Genomic DNA, 25,413 nt, shown 5'->3' on the forward strand with positions numbered 1-25,413 from the left:
ATGTTTTCAATGATAAGTGGGGCTGAATCTCAGAGTCTCAAGCCAGTTTGCTTTTTGCACTCATCCTCATTTCTAGATGACTGATGTAGCAGGCACCTAGCTCTGTTTCCAGGGAACTACATTATGGTGATAGTAGATAAGGGATGTACTGTCTCACCTTGAGGTCCTGCATTCCTTTTTGAACATAAGTGAAAATACAGATTGTCTGGTAGAGTCTCCTTGGTGCGGACCAAGGGACTTTGCTTGTGTAACAAGGTCCCCTTGGTGTTCAAGCTGCTCATCCAACCACTGCCATTGCCAGTGTATACCAAGTTTTATGTGATGCTGTTTGACATTGCTTTGTTGAAGCTTCTCCCATCTCAAACTAACATATCTTAAGGGCTCAGGACTCTTGAATTGTGACATTTATGTGCCATCTACTACACAAAATGAGGTTTGTGTATCCACTCATTATTGAGAACAGGAGTCTAGAGAGGAAGACAGAACTGGATTCAGAAGTCAGTTAAGGTCCCTTAAAAGTTAAATAATAGCTACCTTGTCAAATCAGCTCTATGTTGATGATTGTATTAAGTCATTCCTCTATCAAACCAGCTGTAAGAATGTAAAGTGGTTGGACTGTGCCTAGCACACAATATGTACAAAATAAACAGCAGGTATTATATTGTGGGCATGATTATTATTTGTAATGTGTTCTTTGTTTTTCTATCTTAATGGATAGGTCTTGACAAGAAGATGCTTGCTTGTAAGAAGCAAAAAATGGCTTTCTTCAAAGGATGTAGAAGTAGGATAAGAAAGTGAGCATGAGAACCTGAAGCAGGCTTTTGTTCTTGCTGTCTCCGAGTCTTGGCGCAGAATCAAGTAACAGATTTCAAGAAGTTGGAAGCATGATCTACTTATTCTGGAAGAAGATATTGAGGCAGTGAATGCTTCTAAAATTGTTTCCCTTAAAAAAAGTGCTGTGGCCATGCTTGTGATTGAAATAGAAGAAAGGATACTCAGACGGAAAGAAGCTCAGGAAATTCAATTTGACAAATTCCTCAATGTCCTAGAGACAGAGAATTGTGCCTATGGGAGAAAACAATGCTCCTGGAGAGATGAGAGCAAGCCCTGGAAACCCACTGACTGCCTTTGGCAGAGGGTGAGTGAACACTCATTACCAGTGAAGGCAGCCAGGTAGAAATCCTCAGGGAGAATGAGAGAACTAAGTGAGCTTCCTGGATGCACTACAGAGAGAAATCCAGAATTTATTGTCATTTCTCCTGTTTTGTCTTTACTAGGGTGGAGGATGGGAGGAGACAGAGGGGCAAGGAGGGAGGGATAGAAGGAAAGAGAGAGGGGAGGGGGAAGAGAGGGTAAGAGAGAGGGAGGGAGGGAAGACGGGAGGAAGACAGACTTTACATGTGTGATTGGAGAATGGAAGACTTCCTTCCATCAAGGTAAGTTATGAGCTTCTGCTCTCAATACAGAAACCAGCCTAGGGACACGTATGTGCCAGTGGGACCCTAATTATTAATCCAATTGGAAAGAACCCCAGGGATATATTTACAGTAGTCCAAATCCCTGGAAATAAGGAGTTTGACATGAGCTTCAGAGCAGCAGAGAAATTGAATTTGGTTTGGAAAATGAGTGCCTCAGGAGAAAGTAGAAAACCAAGATGGAAAAACTTTGTGCTGATTGCATTAGCCAGGCGTGGTTAATGCTCTATGAATTCTGCCCAGGCATGAAAGCACAACTGTAAGACAGACTGCAGTTTCCTTTAACAAGATACCATGAGAGTTCAGCATCACCAATGAAGATAGCCAACTGTCAGGGATTACATTTGAAACACATTTTGCAAGACAACTATGGCAAGGAGAAGCTGAGCCTAGGTATCAGACAAATTATTAGTAGTATTTAAAGACAAGCTGCTCTTACTAACACTTCAGGGACATGTAGAATTGTGCCCTGAGCCACACTACTCTAAAGTACATATTCAAAGGACTTTAAGTTAGCACACTGCAATGATGTTTGTACATACATGTTCATTGCAGCACTATTCACAATATCAAAAAAAAAAATGGAACCTTCTTAAATGTTTATCATCACTAAGACCAACACCAGGAAGCATGGTAACTGTCCAAGAGAATCATGTAAGGCTGAAATGTGTCCTCATCCTGGGCTGCATTGTAGGACAAGAGTCAGACTGAGCTATCTGAAATTAACTGGAAAAGTCACAAGGAAGGAACTGCAAGCAGCAGACATGGGGAGATTTAAATAAAAACTCATTGAGCACTGTTGAAAGAAAAAGACATCAAAGTCCTAATAATGAGTCTGAAATCTCAGGAGAGAGTTTAAAAGCCCACTAATGAGTGATGGAGAAAGGAAGACGTGCCAAGTGAGGGAAACTGCCGAAAGATGGGTAAACTGTAAACAGAGGTTTCTCTGTCCCACTCCATCCTGCAGTTGCTTCTAAATAATTACTCAAAGGCTTAATATTAATTACAAACTGCTTGGCCTATAGTTCAGGTTTGTTACTAACTAGCCCTTACATTTAAATTAAATCATTTCTATTAATCTGTTCGGCCACGTGTCTCATGGCTTTACCTGTGCTCTAATACATCTTGCTCCTCCAGCATCTGGCTGGCATCTCTCTGACTCCTCTATTCTTCCCTGTATTTTCAGTTTGACTTTCCCACCTGGCATTATTCTGCTTTGCTATAGACCAAACCAGTTTCTTTATTAACCAATGGGAATAAAACAATAACAGCATACAGAAGACTTATCTCACAGCAGTAAAACAATCCTAGAAAAGAGAAAGAAAAGAAAATGTAAGCACCCAATTTTCAGAGCCATGTGAATTTTCAGTAGATGAATACATTTATGCAAACAAGGAATTTATACTGTTGTTTATGACAGTAGCTACATATTGAATAGATGTTCTGTGTGTGGCAGAAGCATTAAAACACAGAGATAAATTGTTTTGCTGAATTTTATATTATGAGTTTGATGGTCATTGTTAGTTACCTGGATGATGGATTTCTTAATTAGGGATCAAGATGGAATTTTCTTAATTAGGTAAATTGATCTAGGAAGAATCATTCTGGATGTGGTAGAACCAATTCAAGGCCTGAGTGCAAGAGTGAATGAAGAAGAGTGACTTAACTGAGCCTTAGCATGAATGCATTAACTCATTGCTCTCTTGACTGTGGATGTAATGTGACCAGTATTCTTTAGGCATCGCTGCTACAACTTCCCTGCCATGATGGACTGTAACCTGGAATTGTCAGCCAAATAAATCCTTCTTCCCTTAGGTTCCATTCCTTGAGGACTATTTTATCACAGCAATGGGAACAGGAATTAAGACAATAAGGATATAGGATTCCTTGGGTTGAAAGTATCACAGGAGCAGAGATCATTGCAAGGGCTTCTTTTTAATGGGGTTAAATCAAGAAATTAAGAAGTAGAAAGAAGATTGCATTTTTTGTCTCTCCTTGGGTCAATTAGCCTTCTAAGGTGGAACAGTTCCTTTCACTAGGTGGGTAAGCAACTTAGTGCTATGCATATGAAGTAACAGAACAATATGACATGCTATGCTTAGAGGACAGACTGCCAATGCTGGGCTAGTAGTTCTCTATTTTAATTTAATGACTCAAACTTTGCTCCTTGACCCAGCAATATGAACTCCTGTGTCATTTCATCTATGACACTATTTTAGAGAGTTAACAAGGCGAATAATATATGGTTAAAGTTGGAATATTTTTCAAGACTAACAGAACAAATATTATCTGGATCTCAAGCCTTTTACCCATAAATGCCCCAAGGTTGTAAGAGCAGATTCTATTCCAGACACTAGCCTTATGTTTCTCTTGCTTGCCATGAGCATGAAATCTCTCTGTGTAAATCATGAGCATTCCCTTCTGTATCCACTCATCTCAAGATATTTTGAGGACTGAGTAATGGACTTCCACTGTGAGTTGTTTGAAAAAGCCAATGCTATGCAAATTTTTAAAAAGTCTTTTTAACACATATTGCTTTGAAACAAAGCTGTGTAGGTCTTTGAGATTGTTCTCTACCCAGTCAATTACAAACCCTTTATATAGCATCTCACAAAAGTGTTTCTCGGCATGGGATTTTACTATTAACTTTATAAATACTTAATAACATAGAACCTGGATTATTCTGCCACAGGCTATTCCCTTTGAAATATAACAGGGAAGTAGATTATAGGAGTCTAGGCAGAACACAACTTTGTTTTATTCTTTCTTTTTCCTATGAGGCTTTCCCACTGTTTTCTGTGGTCAAAAAATTTCACATTCTCTAACTCATTCACTAAGTTTTTTTTAAGACTTGTCCTAATGACCACAAATCATCTCTTTTCCACCCTAACCCTCTGTATGGGTAATAAATAGTCTCTGGATATTTTGTAACATTTTGGATTCTTGATCTTTGTAACATTTACTACTTTCTCTGTCCTGTCTTTTTAATTTTATTCATTTTTCAAACTGAAAATAAGCACACATAGTACTTTGTGTTATCTTGTGTTTCCTTGCGTTGAAAAATAAACTGTTCATTTTCATCCATTGACTTCCCTGTAATATTGAAAGCTTTCATATTCCAAAGATGGTTTGTAAGAACTGAGACTCTCTCCTTTCATTTTGTCTGACAAGAGCTTCCATTAGAAACACTATCCCTGTGGCTGGAGACTGGTGAGGAGAAAGAGGAAAGAAACATATTTAATTTTCTGCAAGCTTTTATTGCTTTGTATTTTAAACAAAGATTCTTCTAATTTTTCCAAATAAGTTTTTTTGGGGGTGGAAGGGGTGGATTTATCTCACTTCTCCTTTAATCCAGGGATTTAAAAAATGATCTGTGGTGGGTATCAATAAAATAGAGGATTGTTATGAGAGCAAATTCAAAATAAGATCCTTATTGTACACAATAATTTTTATGAGAAATTACATTAATTCACTCAACAAATATTTAATGAATAGAGTAATGCATAAGGAATCACATAGCTTATATATGTTGGTAGGAGAAAATGTAGGCATGATGTGGCCCACTGTGCTTCTAAGTAACAATCATAACACACCATGCTCCTGAGTGTTCCCAGAAGTAGTGTCAGTAAGTGTGTAGCTGGCCTGCTGGTGTGTCTGTACTTTCCATGTTTCCTTCAACATGCTTCTTTTGAATAGAGACCCTGGTGGTATGAGTGCTCACTGTCCAATCCCAGGGAATGTGCTAACCAATCACAGTTGATAGGCTTCCTCTATATAAGTATTTGTTCACATGCAATAAAGCAGACTCTGTTCCCTGAAACTGTCTCCAGAGGGGTTCATCCCCTTGTCCTTCTCAGCATCATGGTCTTCTCAGAGGATGGTCCGGTAATTTACTGCAACAGCCACATTGAATTTTATCATATAATAATAAAATTTTCACTAAAATATTAATGTCAGGACTTCCAGGTAAGATGGTTTATTAGAAGTCATACCATTAAACTCGGTGAAAGAAAACAGTCAAAGTGATATATAGCAAGCTCTTTCTTTACAAGAGACAAGGTCTATAAATGACCTTATTAAACAGAGGGAGATCTCCACAGGGAAGCAGGAAGGAGTGCTGGCTTAAAATCTTCTAAAGCAGGTACAATGTGGGCGACAACTAGCTGCACAGGAGAGAGCAATGTGCCCCTACTCACACAAACAGGACCTAAAGGCTCAGCAGAGGTCAAAGTAGAGAGGGGGTGTCTGTGGGACCACCAGAAAAGGACTAACAACATCCCTCCTCAGGAGAAGCCCAAGGAATACTGAGGCTACAGAGACCTAACAGCTGCCACTTGCCCTTCCTCCGTGCAGCACCAAGATGGAACCTACTACAGCCAGGGAGTATGAGGTTTCCTCTTTCAAACTAATGCAGCTGTGCCAGATATTCACTCTAAAAATATTACTTTGTTTCATATTTTCTATTTTAATTTCCTCTCTCTCATCTATCTGTCTGTCTGTCTGTCTGTCTGTCTGTCTTTTGCTATTGTTTGTATATTCCTCAGTTAGGTTTTAAGATATTTCTGTTTTGCTCTACAAAAATAGTTTCTCAACAAACCAACAATACTGCTCTATTGACGTACATATACACATGAGGAAAAAAAGTACCTAGACATAGATCCTACTTATTTGACCCTAGAGGTCATGAACCTAATGTAATTCCAGAATGTAAAACATGAAATATTTTTAGAGTTAATCCAGAAGAAATTTATTTGGGTTTAGTGACCCATGTTAAGGTTCAACATTGGAAACCCAAGTCATGAAAGAAATAGTTGATATTACAAATATCGTTAAAATTAAGTTCGGAAGGAGTGGTGTACATAGTGGTCTCAGGCAGAGTGAAATGGGAAGGCCACATGACTTGATCCCAGGAGATCTGTACTAAGCTGGAAGGGTTCTTGGTCAACATTATGAGGCCTTGTCACTTAGGTTTCAGCTCTGCTAAAGATCCTGCCAAGAGAGCCAGTCAAAATAAGACAAGTATGTGAGAAAATATTTGCAAAGAGATGTGTAATGAAGTTGTTCTGTGTGGCATGCAAAAACTAACCCTTGACAATAAGAAAGCCAATAAACCAAGTAAAATGTTTAAAATATGTGGGTTTATAGCTCACCAAAATAGATGTGCTGTTGCCAAGTAAGAACATGAAAACATGTCCTGGGTCATTTGTCTTCAAGAACTTTGATTCCAAGCATCACTTCATACCTACCAGAATGGAGAGAACATGAAAGATACACAAAGCCAATACTGTTTAGTAATTCAAAAACATCAGATGCTGAGCCATGGAAAGATATGGAGGATCATCAGATAAAATGAATAATAAGTGAAAGATGCCAATCAAAAATGCTACATACCATGAGTTGTGTAACATTCCAAAACCAGCAAAACAATGCTTGTCAGGCCTTAAGAATAAGTGGGAGGCTAAAAACTCAGAGCATAGAGGATTTTTATAGCAGTAAATCTATGTCATGCGATGCTGTGCTGGTAGATATATGTCATTATAGATATTTTCCAATGCACTACACTAACAGAGAGTGAACTCTAATGTACACTAGAGACTTGGAGTGATAATGATGCTTCAACCATTGCAGACTCATCATATATAACAAGCATCCTATTCTGGAGCAAGATGTTGATTGTGGATGGCATTATATGTGGGCTGAGAAGGCATATGGAAACTCGTTGCTTCAGGGTCAGTATGGCTGTGAGCATCAAATTGCCCTAAAATAGTGCTTTAAAAATTCAACAATAGTTACTGTTAAAATTATTTTTGTGGATTCCTTCCAATGTTATGAATATCTTCTGTATTAGTTACTTTCTATTGCTGTGATAAAACACAATAGCCAAGGCAATTTACAGAAAAAAAAACTGCTTTTTTTTTCTTATTATTATTCCAGGGTGATAAGAATCCATTGTGACAGGGAAGCATGGCAGCATGAGGCAAGCATGGGACAGGAACAGGTGGCAGAGAGATCAATCATATCTTCAGTCACAAGCAGGAAGAAGAGGAAAGAGGGCAGGAAGTGGGGCAAGGCTCTGATATCTCAAAGTCCTCTCCTGGTAACACACTTTTTCAACAGATCCGCACCTCTTAACTCTCCCAAACAGTGCTACCAACTGGGCACTAAGTGTTCAAATATAGGCTTGTAGAGGAAATTTATTATTCAAGCCACCCTTCCTCCTTTTCTTTCCAATATATTTATGATTGATAAAGCTCTAAAATTAAAAAAAAAACTCATGAGCGATAAAAAATGAAGGGTGCAACATTAACAGATGAGGGAATTAAATTTGAAAGAGAAGAGAGATAAATTTTGAAGCTCATCACTTACACAAGAAGCAAATAGATTTTTTTTTTAAAAAGTAGGAATTACCAATTTGGAAGATAGAAGTAGAAAAATGGATGAGACTAGAGGGTTGATTGAAAGTTATGGTAAAGGATCATGGGGGGAGGGCGAAGGAGTTAGAAGAAAGAGAAAGGGAGAAGGGGAGGGCAGAGGAGGACAGGAGGGAGCAGTAAGATGTAGTCAAGGGAGGAATGGAGGAGAGCAAGAAAAGGGATACAATTATAGAGGGAGCCATTATAGTTTTAAAGAGAATTCTGGCACGAGGGAAATATCCAGAGATCTACAAGGTCAACCCCAACTAACAATCTAAGCAATAGTTGAGAGGCTACCTTAAAAGCCCTTCTCCAATAATGAGATTGATGAATACCTTATATTCCATTCTAGTGCCTTCAACTAGTAGCTTATGGAAGCAGATGCAGACATTCACAGCTAAACACTGAGCTGAACTCTGGAACCCAGTTGCAGAGAGGAAGGAGTGATGAGTAAAGGGGTCAAGACCATGCTGGAGAAACCCACAGAAACAACAGACCTGAACAAGGGGTTGCTCATGGACCCCAGACTGATAGCTGGGAAACAATCATAGGACTGTTCTAGACCCCCTGAAGGGAGAAGTCAGTTTGGAGGTCTGGACAATCTATGGGGCCTCTGGTAGTGAATCAGTATTTACCCCTAGTACACAAATGAACTTTGGGAGCCGTCTCTTTATAGAGGGATACTCTTGAAGCCTAGACACACTGGGGAGGGCTTAGGCCTCCAAATGATATGACAGACTTTGAAGATCCCCCAAGGAAGGTCTCACCCTTCCTGGGGAGCAGAAAGGGGTTGGGATAGGGTGGTCCAATGGGGGGCATGGGAGGAGGGAGGGTGAGGGAACTTAGATTGACATGTAAAAGAAGCTTGTTTTAATTTAAATTAAAAAAGAAAGTTATGGTAAAGGATGGGAACCCCAGGTTTGGAATTTTGTGTCTCCACCTTATTCAGTTTAAGTAGAAAACATCCTTCCCCAGGCTCTCCTCCTCTCAGTACTAACACTCAGCTCAAACTGTGATCTTGGAGTCTTCCTGGGTGAAATGGAGAATGTTGTGGTGTCAGGTTTCACATCCTGAAGGCTAATTAGTAAACTACAGAATGAACCTATGGAGCCTCTTGACCACACCCCAAAAGGCCACATTAAACCCCTCATCCCTTCTCAGACCTCAGTATCTACTGCAAGTGGATGCCTCAAAAGACCCTTCCTTCAACTCAACTCTGACACCCAGAAAACATTTCTGGGTTCTATTGTTCCTTGGTTTTAAATGTGAATATGTAGCCAGGGCTATGCATTACACAAAGAAAGCTTTATTCTGAAACAAAGGATAGACATGATGAACTCCAGTGAATCAACAAAAGTGATTGGTAAAGATAAGGGAAAAGGACAAAGACAGTGAAGGGAAAGTCACAGTGTAAAGGCACAAACAATAGCATTAGTGAGTAATGGAAGATAGTGTACTACAGAACATACAGGGAAAGACTTTGCTGTGCACATATGAGGACTTGAGTTAAGACCCCCACCACCTATGCAAATGCAGAATGTTTTGGCACACATACATTACTCTAGTATTAGGGATGGATAGAGACAGATTTCAAAGCTCAATGCCCATGCAGCCTAACTAATTTGTGATTTCTGGGTTCCAAGAAGGAATTTCTTAAGAAACAAGGTGGAGGAAATAGAGAATACACCTGACTTGTTTGACCTCTGTCCTCCATGCCCACATGCATATACACAAAGACACACATGCACAACACTTACATACCTTTTAAAAATTAAAAAGAAATATAACACCACAGAAAAAATTAAATTCACTCAGATATTCTACATAAGTGCACTCATTAAGATTTTCTGTAATTCTTTAGACATTATTCAAAGAATATCATCCAGGCAAGGACAAAAAAGACAAAGTTATGGAATGTAAAAGAAAAGAGCATAAAATTAATGATGTTTGCCCATGTCCAGCAATAAGCATCAAGTATTCAGGTTGGTGACAACAGAATAAAGGAGGGGTGGAGACAGAAAATGATGACAGCCCGCACCAAAGAGAGTATGGAATGATCAGCACCAGGTTAAAGAAGACCCAGCTCTTAACCAAAGTCCAGAAAACAAGATAAGAAGAAGAGTTCATAGGATTCTCCAGCAGTGGGAACATCACTCATGCAGGGAAAACATTGACCTTATCAGTAGCTGCACTGATTAGAGCAAATGGCTTGGCACTTACAATCCCATCTCCCTCAAACCACGACTGATCTAAGGGGGGAATGAACCTATTTCAGAAATACAATGTCTTAAAAATAATTCTCCTGGAATATTTTTTCTAGATGCTACTGAAAATGTAGTAAAATGAGAGAGTAAATTATGACAAAGGAAGACATAGAGTTCATGTCTCAAGAGAATGGAGAATAGAGTACCAGGATTGTGTGTCTGAGACTCAGTGAGAAATCAGTTAATTTGCATCAAGAAAGCTAAGGTACATAGAAGATCATATAGAAGAAAGTTGTTGTAACTAATTCATTGCTAAATGAATATTGGAAGAATTTCTGCATTTGGTTCTCATCTTAGAAAAGTTAGGAAAATGACTTAGCCATAATTATCAGCAGGCATTGCTTGATAACACTTGGCCAAGGAGGAGTTGCACATACATAGGAGTACTAAAAGACCTTGTGGATAGTCACAGTGAAGCTATCTTACTGTAGGTACACTTTAAAAAAATCTAACTAGATTTTGTTTTTCTCTGTTGTTTGGTTGCATTTTAAATAATAAAATAGTTCTGAGTTGAGAGGAGATCCCTAACTATTTTCAGTCCCATCATGCCTGCCAGAGTGGTTATACATTAGTAAAATTCTCTTCTACCTTTGCCAAGAGCCAGCATCTATGCAACAAGCATTTAAATTCATTTTTTTTAGATCTATGTAATTTATGGGTGTGGTTATTTTGCCTGTGTATATGTTTGTGCATTCCTGGTGCCTTCAGGGATCAGAAGAGGGTGTTGCATCTTCTCAAACTGTAGTCACAGATTGCTGTCAGTCACCATGTGGGTGCAGAGAACCAAATCTAGGTCCTCTGGAAAAGCAACAAGTCCTCTTAATTGCTGGGCCAATGATCTAGCCCCAGGAACTCTTGACTGACCACTGATTTGCACTGGTCGCATCTGAGTCCACTTTCTCTCTTCTTCAGTTAATGGCCCCATGTAACTAATAGACTCTTTAGAAATGATAAGTTTCATACACACTTTTATTTTTACAGTGACCTCATGCTGTACCTCTCCTAGCTTGATAGGCTATGTAGCCTAGCTGCAACCTGCCCCCTGTCTCTGCCTCCCAAGTGTTGGAATTGCAGGCATGTGGCACTGCCTATAGTCACATTTTGGCAGGGAAAACAAATTGGCACATTGCTAATCTTTAATTAATCGGAACACCTTTTTCCAAAAGAAAATTGAATTATAACTTTGAGGGAGAAATAGGTATTGCCATTTGCTAACACCAGCTACCAGATGCATTCTGAAGAACAGTTACTCTATCAGAATATTAAATTATCTGGGGAAATTTTGAGTTGACTCTGAGCGACTGGTTTATATAACACTGATTTTATATAAACAATCATATTTGTACCTTAGACATTTCTGCCATTCTATTCTTACTGTTTCCACTTAGACCACACATCTTTTGAAAATGATATGGAAACAAGTCCCAAGGAGTCTGACTGTCCTACAAAAAAGAAGCAAGTGTAATGTGTGAACTCTTTTATGTCTCTGGACTAATGTGGAATGAATGCAATACCTTTGAATTTACTTCACTATAATAACCTCACAGATATCAAAGCCTACATCAAACTGTTGACTTAATTCTTTAATGCAATATCATCTGATTATATAGAAAGAAGTTGATGTATGCTGGTGCTAATTGACAAGAGAACTGAGTGAAAGGAGGGTAGAGTAGAGATAGGTAGGCTTATCCCTCTACCCTGAAATTTAAAGAGTGGCAACTATCTTTCTATTTTGTGTCATCATGACAATACCTGATAGGTACAACTTAAGAGACAAAGGAATGTTTTTGGCTTATGGTGCCATCTATCAAAATAGAAAAAGGACGGTGAAAACCCTTAGTGCCTACTGGCAGAGACCATTTCCATCACCATGGGCCAGAAAACAAAGAGAAAGACAGGAAATGGTGGAACCTGACCGCAGAGGATCTCACTTCAATGACCTGCTGTGTTCCTCCAGCTAAGTATCACTTTCCAAATTCCCATAACCTTCCAAAGATAGTGTCAACCATAAGAAGAAAGCGTTTAAATAATAAAGCTGTGAGATATATTTCATATTCAAACCAAAACAATACAATCACACACACACACACACACACACACACACACTCTTCCAAAATATTGTTTAATATCAGAAAAGGAACAGCTAAAGCAGTAGCTTATTCATAAGAAAATATAGCAGAGGTGGAAATAATGAGTCTATAGGCATCTAGATGTATAGTAAGGGGGAATCTCTAAGAAAATTTGATAATAGGACCCCTAAATAAACAGGGCTGGAATCTTGCTCCTATACATTGATACTCTCTTTGTATTTGATTTTCCAGGACGTTTAACAAGTGTTTACTCTCACTGCTCTTTGACAAGGCAATGCAAACCATGACTATATATTTTAAGCTAACCCTGGTTAGCTTAAAACTGGTCTCCTCTTCTAACTGTGCCCCTCATCTGTGTTAGTTTTTTTTTCCTTTTGTTTTTATTAGCTTTTAATTTTACTGTGGCTCCTTTAAGAGATACAGCATATTGATTTTAGCCATTGTGATAAAAGTAAGATGGTATCTCAGAATGTTTTTGAGTTCCATTTCCCTGATGGCTAAGGATGTAGAGCACTTTCTCAAGTGTATTTCAGCCATTGTAGATTCCTCTGTTGAGAATTCTCTATTTAGTTCTGCACTCCACTTTTTAATTGCACTGTTTGGTGTTTTGGTGGCTAGCTTCTTGAATTCATTATATATTTTGGTGATCAGTCCTCTGTCAGATGTGGGGTTGGTGAAGATCTTTTCCCATTCTGTGGTCTGGCGTTTTGTCTTGCTGACTCTGTCGTTTGCCTTACAGGAACTTCTCAGTTTCAGGAGGCCCAATTTATTAACTGTCGGTATCAATGTTTGTGCTACTGGTGTTATGTTCAGAAAGTGGTCTCCTGTACCAATTTGTTTGAGGGTACCACCTACTTTCTCTTCTAGGAAGTTCACTGTGGCTGTATTTATGTTGAGGTCTTTGATCCATTTGGACTTAAGTTTTGTGCACGATGATAGATATGGATCTATCTGCAATCTTCTACATGTCCGAAACCAGTTATGCCAACACCATTTGTTGATGATGCTTTTCTTTTTCCATTGTATAACTTTAGCATTTTTTGTCAAAAATCAGGTGTTCGTAGGTGTGTGGGTCCATATCTGTGTTTTCAATTCAATTCCATTGGTCAACCAGTCTATTTTTGTGCCAATACCAAGCTGTTTTCAGGACTATTGCTTTATAATAAGCATTGAAGTCAGGGATGGTGATGCCTCCAGAAGTTTCTTTATTGTATAGGGTTTTCTTGGCTATCATGGGTTTTTTTGGTTTTCCATATGAAGTTGAGTACCATTCTTTCAAAGTCTGTGAAGAACTGTGTTGGGATTTTGATGGGAATTGCATTGAATCTGTAGATTGTTTTTGATAAGATTCCATTTTTACTATATTGATCCTACCTTTCCTACTAACACCAATGACAGTCTATGCTGGAGAGGATGTGGAGAAAGGGAAACACTCCTCCATTGCTGTTGGGTATGAACTTGTATAACCACTTTGGAAATCAGTATGGCAGTTTCTCAGGAAAATGAGAATCAGTCTACCTCAAGATTCAGCAATTCCTTTCTTGGGCATATACTCAAAAAATGCACATTCATGCAATAAGGACATATGTTCAACTATGTTCATAGCAGCATTATTTGTAATAGCCAGAACCTGGAGGTGACCTAGATACCCCTCAACTCAAGAATGGATAGAGAATATGTGGTACATTCACACAATGGACTACTACTCAGCAGAACAAAAAAACAATGGAATCTTGAAATTTGCAGGAAAATGGATGGAACTAGAAGAAACCATCCTGAGTGAGGTAACCCAGTCACAAAAAAGATAAAGATGGTATGTACTCACTCACATGTGATTTTTTGACATACAGCAAAGAATAACCAGTCTACAATCCACTCTGCCAGAGGAGCTAGGAAACAAGGAGGACCCCAAGAGAAGATTGCATAGTCCCGTGAAGAAGGGGAGGGGGACAAGAACCCCTGAGCAAAGTGGTAGCAGGGGGAGGAGAGGAAGGAGGTAGGAAGGGAAGAAGGGAAGGGGGGAGGAGAACAAGATGACTGAGACAGGGGAAGAATAGAGGGGGGCAAGAAAGGAGATGCCTTGATGGAGGGAGGCAGTACAGGTTTGGAGAGAAGTCTGGCACAAGCAAAATGTTAAGGGATCCACAGGGATGACCCCAAGAATTCAGGCAGTGGTGTAGACTATGCCATTGATGCTTTTCCCCTATAATGAGATTGATGTCTACCTTGGTTACCATTCCTAGAGCCTTCCTCAAGTAGCTGTTTGAAGCAGAAATGGGCACCCACAGCTAAGCACTGAACCATACTCCTGGAATCTAGTTGAGGGAGGAGGGATGAGCAAAGGAGCCAAGACAGTGCTGCAGAAACCCACAGAAACAGTTGACCTGACCTAGTGAGAGCATGGAGACCCTAGTCATAAAACTGGGGAAACAGCATTTGACTGAACCAAGCCCTCTGAATGTGGGTGCCAGCTCGAAGACCAAGACAGTCTATGAGGCCTCTAACAGTGGAGCCAGTCTTTATCCCTAGAGCACAAATGGACTTTGGGAGCCCATTCCCTATGGAGGGACTTTAAAGGTCCCCTATGGAGCGCCTCACTATCCCTGGGGAGGAGTTGGGGGATTGGTTAGGGGGTTGGTAGGGAACACGGGAGCATGGGAGGGTGAGGGAATAGGGGGATGGATATATAAATAAGAGTAGTAATTAAATAATCTAAATAAAAAAAGAGATGTAGCATAAAGTTGGTGATTGAAAGGACAATCATTAATTTGTTTCAAGTTTTGGAAGTTTGAATTATGGTGTTAGCTTTTTGTGTCTGTAACCTAGTTGTCCACACTCTCTGTGAAGATTGAGTGGAGTCCATTTGCTTGTCTCTCTGGCATCTATGATTACTTTTCATGGTGCCTGGCCAGTAGTGTAACTACTGGGTTTAATAGTGACACTGCTTCCTGATTTTACAAAATTCCTTCATGTGGAGCCTAGTTCTACACTGACGGTCTAGCAGGATGTGAGTGAATAATCTGTCATACCAAGATCTCCATAATATTTGAAAAAAAGCTATTTCTACTTAAAACTGACACTCACAGGTACTCCAGATTGAATCTGCATATCTTGAGGGGATTACTATTTAGTCTCACACTCCATCCAATTATGAAACTGAGGGAAAGGAGGCATAAACAACTTGTATCAGCTACTGATGTCTTTTATAATTGCACATCTAGGGCAATGCTTCTTGTATTTTCATTTATAATTGATTTTAACTTTGATGGTCAAATGATTATATTTTATAGAATGTAGCAGTACATAATTGGAAGAGGGATACTCAGTTTTGACTTGAGTTTGGCCTGGAATAACGCCATCAATTCTAAGGACAGTGTGGATGTTACACAATCTCTTCAAGTTATAGTAATAGTGTTCTTTGGCCTCAGGTTAGAATTTGGCATATTTCATCTCTTACAAAAACAATTCAAATGAGAGTTTCATCTATGTACAATAAAATAGCTGAAAAATAGATGAATTGAAATTGAGCATGTTTTCTAATTTACATAGTTCATGAGGGACTAAATGAGCTTCAATGGCAGCCTGATACTAAATATCCAATGTCATGTAAAATAACTCAGCATTCCTCGCTACTGTGCAATTCAGTTCTCATGTGAGCAGAGAAATTCTACTGTGGTTCTGTTCTGTCTACCTTTTTGTGTGTATGTGTGTGCAGTTGGATTAATTGTTTGAAGTCTCATTACCAGAATGCAGTCATAGTATAACATTCTTTCATTTTTTTAGACTCCCACAGAAGATGGAACAGGTTCTTTGGCTTGGAATCATTCCTGTATACCTTTATGTTCCTGTGATCTCTGATTGCTCTGCTTGACCAAATATACTAAACCTTGGGGCAGGGGAACAGAAATCTAGTGTGGATGAGAACTGAATAGAAAGATCTGAAGGTTAAGTCTCAACTGGAGCTAGAATCTGTTATGAGATTTAACACAATTTTCCTATCTCTCTGACCCTCAATTTTCATACCTTAAAGGAGGAGGGAATATTTCCTATCTGGGGGTCACTGTCATGACTGATGTGTAAAAACTGATGTGCAGAATCTAAAATGCTGGTGTCTTGTAATTGCATTCATCCCATCACTTGGAAATTTAATGAATACTTCATTTTAGTCAGGTGCTTTGAAGAAACTGACATTTCAATTGCATGTATTTCCTGTGTACCTCTCCAAGAAAGCCTGCAATCTGCATTGTGTAGTTTTTTTATAGTAAAAGATGTAGCATTAAAAGCTAACATATTCTCTAGCGTAACACATGTAAAAGTATTGAGATAAATGTTCGTGTTGTTTATAATAACTGAATTTACTTGGACATTTAAAATGAAATTCAGTAATTTTCAGCAATTAGAATAAAGTCATATTGCTGAACATCACTGAAGAGTTTAAGAATAAATGAGAAAATTTATGATAAAAGTCTACCTTAGTGTCTTGCCGGTGAATTCATCATGTTATGATGTATATCACTTTGAAGACTTCCACATGTTATAATATTTTTTACACGTGTATGGGTGTGATGTGTATGCATGAGTGTCAAGACAAGATTGATGTGATTTTCTTGATCACTTCCTACCATATATACTGAAGCACGGACGGTCTCTTTCTGATTTAGGCTTGTCTACTAGTCAGTCTACTGGGAGGATCACCTGGTTCTACTTTCTGGGTACTGGTATTACAGGCAGGCAAACAATTTATCCAGAAAGCCATTATTTGTAAATATCTGTTGGTCTTGAGTTCATTCACAGACATGAGGAAATTATGTGATAACAACACAATGAGGTTATACAGTGAGTGATGGCTTTGTTATCTTTGGAAAAAAAAGTTCCATCTGTGTACTCTGGCTTAGCAAAGATATTAATCATTGTATGATTAAGTTTATAATTCATTATGTTTTAAAAGTTGTCTTTCAAATACATTTCTGATGATCCTGTGCTTCTCTTTTCAAATTTTTATGCTATGCAAAAAACAGGGTGAAATGCAAATATTGTTAATCAAAATAATTTAAATTATCAAATAAATATTGAAATGCTTACATTTTGTGAGACTAGCATGTCAGAATAAAACTTCAAAAAGGACAATGAGAGAAATCTGGGTTTAATATTTCAACCTCAATTTTTTTAGCCTTTCATGAAAAATTTGTAGAGGGGACAATTTTTGTTAATAATCTTAAATTATACTAAAGTTAGTTGAATTTCTTAGCCTGAGGCTTACAAGAGGTAACAGGGCACTAGGGAAGCTGTGCATTATAACCTCCAATAACATCTCTTCTATTACTGCATAACGTGCCCTGAACCTTTAATGACTGAAAATGGGACTCTTTGAAATAACAGCTACTTCTAATTTAAACCTAAAATGGAAACTTGCTGGCATTTTACCATAAGTTCAGTGTTTCAAATGACATAAAGAGAAGGAAGCTCACATTAAGTTATTAGTCCCCAGTTGAAGTTGGATGAAACATACATAAGGTAATACTTATTTTAGAAGTATAGTAATTTTCTACTTAATAATTTGTTATTCCTAAGATCTGTAATTATTTGAATGATTTTATTTGAAAAAGGTTTTTCTATGGGAAAACAGAGCCCTAGACAAAGAGATGAATTCTTTTCACTGCTAGGGGTGAGATTTTTGCTTTCCTAAAGGGAAGGAACACAGGTCGGATAAGTCCTTCATCTTCCTCAAGTGTCCTACTTATTAACAGCAGGTGGGGTTGGACCATCAGCCTATTTTTCATCCTTAGTTTCTTCATCCTTGTGGCATAACAAAGGCGAATTAGAAATCTTGTTTGGTTAATTTGTGCCCATTAAATTTTTTTAAAGTCTCAGCAACAGCTAAGCAACACAATTAGGTATTGATCTTTTTCCTGACCCCAACTAGAGCAAAGTATGTGGTAGGCCAAAGTTCTTCCCTAAGACACAATTATTCTTCCTCTAAGTCCCTCTGCGGTTACATATCTCTTAGAACTAAGAAGGAAAGAGAGATTCTGGAGCAAATTACGAAATGGTAAGAGGGATATGCACTTTGCCAGTGAAAATGGTACATCCAACAAATAGCTTCTTGTTTAACTGCTGGGTCAGGAAATCTGTCTTAGTCATATTCATTATGTCATCTTGTACTCAGCTCCTACCCTAACTCCAGAGATGAATGAAAGCTGCGTGTGAATAAATTAACATTGCCATACCCCCTCCAAAAAAGCAGGACATACGTAAAATAAAACACACTGGCAAATGTTTTGAGAAGTCACTCTTGATTCAATAGAAATTAATCTGTGTTGCTCACAGGCCAACTATTTTATTACATGCTATAATTTTTGTTTAATAATTAAAATTTAAATCCAATCATGTCTTAATAGTTTTGAGTCATGGCCTTTGAACAAACTCTATGAGGCATAGGATGTGGGGCCCAAGAAGACAGATGATATTCTCTTCAACTTGAAGAAAAAACTTATTAACAAGTGACTAATTCAAGTTGTGACCATTTATTTAGTAAAAATCAATTAGAATGCCAATGTGTATGAGGACTTGGGAAGACTACTTTAGAAGGTATCTTAGCTAGGGTTTCTGTTATTTTGGTACACATCATGACCAAGAGGGAGGAAAGGATTTATTTCAACTAATTAACAGTCCATTGCTGAGAGTAAGTTGTGGAAGAAACTTGGAGGCAGGAACTGGAGCAAACAACACAGAAGAGTGATGCTTGCTAGATTGCTCTCCAAGGCTTGCTCAGCCTGTTTTCTTATACAGCTCAGAATCATCTGCCCGGGAAGACACCACCTGTCATGGGATGGTCCTCCCACATCAATCATTAATCAATACAATGCCCCACAGACTCACCTACAGGACAATCTTATGGAGGTGTTTTCTTAATTAAAAGTCTGTCTTGCTACCTCTGTCTAGGCGTGTCTCAAGTTGACAAGTAACAGCACAATTGACCCCTTGTCAACTCGGCATACAAAAACATCATATTACCTTTTATTTCTTGCTCTTCCCCAAGATTTCATATTAACATCAATATCAATATCACAATGAAAAACATTCCAACTTTTAAAAGTTCCATAGTCTTTAGAAGTTCAGTCACAGGTTGGGTGGGTGTAGTGGCTCATGCCTTTAATGCCAGCACTTGAGGCTGAGTCAGGCAGATCTTTGTGAGTTTGAACTCAGCCTGAGACCAAAGAGAGTTTGGAACAAAGAGAGTTCCAGGATAACCAGGGATCTTAGACAGAGAAACTGTGTCTTGAAAAACAAACAAAAACATGAACATTAGTCTCTTTAAAACAACCAGAATTTCAGAGTCTTAAATTTATCCAAAGTATCTCTGAAAATCTATTTTCTCTAAAATATTCAAAGTCTAAGATCTCAGTCTCTCAATTGTGGTTCCTTAAAATGAAGAAATAAGTTAAATACTTTTTGTTTTACACTAAGAGGGAAAAACTAGGTTACAATCACAATCAATGTAAAATGTAAAAAGTCACAATTTAAAAAGGTCAGTGCTGGATGGCTGGTACACACTCATGATCCTATGGATCCCAAAGGGCTCAATTTCTCTGGCTGTGCCACCTGCCACCTGTACAGTTTGACTTGAGGGCTCAGGATGGCTCCCTCCACATCACAGGATGGCTGCTGTCCTTGTTGGCCATCCCATGATACTGGCAGTTCCAATATGCTGGGATCTCTACTAAAATGGGCTGCACCTTCAGTAACAGCCTATCCCAGGCTCTCATCAGGTACTCTTACCTGTCCCATGGCACTAAGTCTCAACATCTCTCCATAACCCCTTCAATCCTGGGGCTTTTACAGCTACCGAGATTGCTTCTTCCCAGTGGCCTCTCCTGGTCTCTCACAGTGCTAAGCTAAACCTTGGCTGCTCTCTAGTACTCTTTTGTCCCTTCCAGGCCAGTATCACCTGGCAAACTCTTCAACATTCTTAAGTTCTTCTGCCAGTACAAGGTACAGCCTTGGCACCCTCTGAACAAGTTTCTGTGCCCTGACCCTGAAGAAATACACCCAGAAGATCTCACCTAAATGATGCTGGCCTCTTCTGTGTCACCATCAGTTTCGCAGCTCCACCTACCTAGCATTGACTGGCCCAGCAGAGTGAAGACTTTACTTTTGTGCTTACATTCTCATGTTAATCACAAGTGCAGATTCAGCCCCACTATCCCAGAACCCCATACAAAATATCTCATAAATGGCCAGTGGAGTCTTTGCTTTCCTCTGAAGCTTCACAAGTAAGGGCCTTTGTAGAATGCTTGCCTTCCCTCCTACTCTGCTTGATCTCTCCCCAACACCCCAGCTGAACTGAAAGTTTTGCTCTTTTATGAGAGAGGTTGATTATTCTTTATTTGTTGTTTAAATAACAACCAACCATATTTTTATTTTCCATTTTGCAATGTGAAAAAAACCTTAATTAAAGTAAATGACTAAGAGATCAACAACTTTCATGGATTATTTTCTCAGAAATTCTATATATGGATATATAATCAATATTTTCATAGTTTCATATTTTCATATCTGTGTATTATATTTACTTCATTTTCCCATGTCTCCCTCCGAAATCCATGGCTTCCCTCTTTATTATTGTTTTAAATATACATATATTAATATGTATACAAATACAATCTTATGAGTTCATTGAATATTGTTCATCCACACATATGTTTAGGGCTGATGGCTTGGGATTGGATAGCCTAGCAGAGGTTATACAGGGCTCTTTCTGGAGAAGTTTGATTTTCCCACTAGCCACAGTTATTAATTGTTTGTGGCTCTTCATCTAGGGGTGGGCTCTTGTTCAATTTCTCCCATCCACTCTTTTTCAGATTTTGTTTAACTGAGATAAGTGAATTTTTATTTTTTCATACCTTTATCTGCCTGGCTTCTGTCCACTTTTTATATTTCACTGTATGTGTTTCTAATTCCTAAGTGTGAGTCACAAGCATGTCTTTGAGTCATTCTCATGACTTGGCATCTGAGTCTACAGACTGTGTCTCGCTCAGGGCAGGCATCCTCAGATCATGGGCTATTTGGATGGCGTTCCTGAGGTCTTGATATTGGCAGTAAAGTCTCACTAATTAGGCAAGAATCTTCCTACAAAGTGTTAGAAGCCAAGAAAGAAAAGCATTGGAACTTCACCTCTGCCACAAAAACATAGACATGTATACTGTTTACTTTTATACCAAGAAAACAAGCAGAGAAGGGGGATCACTTAGAATGATAAGTGTTTTTATATGGGGACATTATCTTTTGTAGAACAACAAGTTCCTAAATAACATAATGCAAATACCACAACGGCAGATGGCTGTTCCTGTGGTCAACTGAAACCTGCCACTTGTACCACAGTACTTTATGAAGAAGGGTTTTGCTGAATTAATGAAAGATTCATTGTTTTATGACCACATAAGACTGCATTACAAGGTTGCACACCTGTAAGGAAGACTAGAACAAGATTAGATACATGCTGGCATACTGGGTTAAATTAGTACACCTTCCATATGCTAGCATATTCAGAAATTTCAATTCTTGATATCAAGCAGCTTTGTAACATCCCTTTAGGGTCAAGGCAGGAAAGAGAAGCAAAGGCATGCCAAAAGATTCATGGGAACTAGAATCCCAGGAAGGCTGAACTCACTCCGTGGACTTGCTGGCTCCTTAACAATTGGCAGTTGTACTGCACTTAGCAGACCCACAGCGCATCACATGCTGCTTCTTCTGCTCCCTTTTCTCTTGCTATTCATCATGGAAAAGTAAAACAAGGCAGCCATTTCCTTCCTGTCACAATACAAATCTCTGCCAGAGTCACTTCTAAAGTTCCTTGTATATTGTAAGAGTTATAAAAGTTAATCATCACAAAGTGTTATCTCACTATTAGGTTTTCTTTCAAAAGACTTTTTTTAATCTCAAAGAAAAAAGTAAGTAATAGAATATGAAAGTGGATTGCTAGCTTGAGGTTTCAAAACTGTTCAACCCAGAAAACATACATACAAGTAACATTATGGACTTAACAGATTATATTTACTAATATATGTATACAAAATACATGATTTATATATCATTTATATATATATGATATATATATATATATATATTACATGGATATGCTCACTACATACATAAAAATCATAGTATCTGTGAAAAAAGAGGCCATGAATTTGATGAGAACAGGTAGGGTTATCTGCGAGTGTTTTGAGGGAGAAAGGGGAAGGGGGAATGTTGTAATTTTATTATAATCTCAAATATAAGCAAAAATTATTTTCACACACTCAAGGATTCCAGAAAAGTATATATAGATATGTATCTTAACTTTAAAAAGTCAGCTATAGATATTTTTAGTGGAAATTATAATTTTCTTTGTATTTCAAATTGAAAACATCACCAATCTAGTTTTTATGTTTTCCCCATGTTATGTCCACATTTAGAAATATATGACTAAAAGGTAACAGGATAGTGTAACTGATTGCCCAGATTTCTCTTTTCAAAAAAGTTTAAATTATATAATTTCAGAACCTTGGAAAACTGTTTAGCTAGAGATTATCTTTACTGCTATCCATATTGATATGTGTCAGTTGCTATTAAATGGGGTTCACTTTAGTGAATTCATCTTAGGTAATATATATTGCATTAGTGAAATATATTAAATAGTCTAGTGATTGATTGCATGTTTGGAGAAATACGATTTTATTTGTTATGCCATTGATTTAATACATATTCAATAATATTTCACTGAGTTTATTTGATTTTGGCATGGTGTGCAGAGCTAAGTGAGATGAATACATGCTTCAATGCTAGTTTAAACAAATTCTATTGATATATATTTGTTCTTGCTAATAAAACATATCCATTGGCTGGATGATAGAATGTCACCCTGTCAGACTGCTTTTCGTGGGCTTGAAATTGTGCTATTCCAGACCAGCTGGAGCCTCACATGAAGCATCATTTCTCAAAACACTGTTTTAACACATGCAGTCTTGGAGAGAATTGGGCAACACAGGCATCCGCTGACTGACCCAAGGAAGTATTCTTCATACTACTCCAAAATTGTGACAAATGAAAACAGGTTTGTTTTCCCTAACTTTCATTTAAACTTAATAATATCCATGCTGTAAATACTTGTTCCCAGACTCATCTATTTATATGACACTTGCAATAATTTCTACAGCCACTTGCCAGGTCAAAAGGCAACTATGTTCACTGACAGATACTTTTACCCTGAAGCTGGTATCTAATCTCCAGTTTCTGTAGTGTACATCTTCCTTCAATAAATATTCTTATTAATAATTAAACTAAAGTGAAATGTTTCTGAAACAGATGTTGTTTTTAGTTATTGAATATAGAGTAAGTTGGCATCAAACAGCAGCTGTTCTTGTTTATGTTTGCAGATATTCTCCTGGAACCAAAAGTTCTTCAGTCCAGAGCTCTCATTCCACCTGTCTTCCTGCATACACATATCTGGAGAGAGTGAAACCCCAAATCCAGTTCCTGGTGTGTTAAATGAGAAACTTCAGTGGAATAGAAAGGGCTCAAGCAACTCCAGCACAGGGACACAGGTAGGAGACAGTGGAAAGAATATGGTGACTCTTTGCAGTAGAAATCCTTCAGGCTTCTAATCTTAGTGTTGCCTGTTGACCACATAAAAGTTATAACTTTGTTGTGGAAGAAAAAAAAGATGACTGATAGATAAGCAGTAAGAATCTTGTTTGGTTTTTATTTGACTTCCATTTTAAAACCAACTAAATTAAAAAGGAATATATATATTCAATTGATTTCAGAAGACAGAGTATGACTGAGTACAGTTATTCACTATGATAACTACCAGGAATATTTCCCACCATTTGCATTGGTGGCATTGATTGTCAGTGTGTCAATGCCTAATGTGGAAAACCCCAGATATGGTTTGAAAAATATTCTGGACTTCATTGTCATGTTTATGCTAAAAGATATGTGATTCCAAAGTTTTATTCTGCATATATAAGATATATAGAGGGTGCTTGAATGTTTAACCATTTTAAAAATGATTTGTTTTTAATTATGTATATATGTGTGGATGTATGGTGGGTGTAGGCACATGTGATTACAGGTGCATACAGAGTCCAGAAGAGGGCATGAGAGCCTCTGGAGCTGGTATTACAGATGGTTGTGATCTGTCTAACCTGAGTAAGGTAGGAAACAATCTTGGTTCTCTGTAAGAGCAGTATAATGCCGTTAACAACAGAGCCATTCTCCAGCCTGAACGTTTAATATTTTATAAAAGATCTTTAATGTTCAGGAATGGAGTTCCAAGGTAATGTATTTGTTGGTGTTCAAAAATGAATTTGAAACAAAACCAAAGTCAAGATAATTGGCTGAAAGCTTGTATTATAAAGAGATCCTAATTATTTAGATATTCATAGTGACTTAGACTCAATTGACTATAGTTACTACAACACTCCAGCTAGAAGAAATATTAGGGTTGTGGCCATGCCTAGAGAATTGCTTGTACTAATGTGGTAATGTAATTCCTCCACAGTAAATACATATGAATAAAAGAGTCCTCCAATATGATAGTTAGCATTAATTGAACAGTTCTGACCTACACGCATGTCCTCTGCTATAGCTTGGACATGAAATATCTCCTTAAAGGGCTCATCTATTAATGGCTTGTTCCCCAAAGTAAACAGTTTCAGAGATGAGGTTTTGGGAGAATTAGTGAATCACAAGATCTCTGCCTTTGTCAATGAATTAACTCAATGATAGATTCAGTTTTATTGGAAGGTGGGAGTTTCCTGAGGAGGGGACTATTTAAAGGAAGTAGGTTACTAGGGGCACATTCTCAGGAACTATGTCTTATGGTCGACATCTTCCTCTCTGCTTCCTGGCTGCTATTAGTCATTTTTTCCTCCACCTGGCCTTCCTCCATGATGTTTTTATCTTGAAATAAGTCTGGTAGCAAAAGAGCCAGCTAACATAAACTTGTGTCTCTGAAATAAGGAGCCAAAAGAAACCCTTCCTGAAGTGTGTAACAGTGACTAAAGCCTGACTAATGTGCCTTCAACTGTCTAAATGCTCTCAGGTTGCCATCTTGGAATAACCATGCAGAACACATATTTTTTCTCCAAGTCAATGTTGATTGATTTCACATTATTGTCTAAGTTTA

The 25,413-nt window shown here is 38.1% G+C and overlaps 1 long non-coding RNA gene across 1 annotated transcript in view; it reads left to right on the top strand.

Annotated features, from left to right (window-relative positions):
- LOC107978740 overlaps window positions 1-25,413 on the top strand; it is a 40,455-nt gene that overhangs the window by 5,437 nt on the left and 9,605 nt on the right. Inside the window, exons 2-3 of the long non-coding RNA XR_003480363.2 lie at window positions 719-1,138; window positions 23,660-23,827. This is a non-coding gene — a long non-coding RNA (uncharacterized LOC107978740). The remainder of the gene's footprint in view (window positions 1-718; window positions 1,139-23,659; window positions 23,828-25,413) is intronic.

This window comes from Cricetulus griseus, assembly GCF_003668045.3.
Source record: "Cricetulus griseus strain 17A/GY chromosome 1 unlocalized genomic scaffold, alternate assembly CriGri-PICRH-1.0 chr1_0, whole genome shotgun sequence".
In the NCBI taxonomy this organism is placed as follows: Eukaryota; Metazoa; Chordata; class Mammalia; order Rodentia; family Cricetidae; genus Cricetulus; species Cricetulus griseus.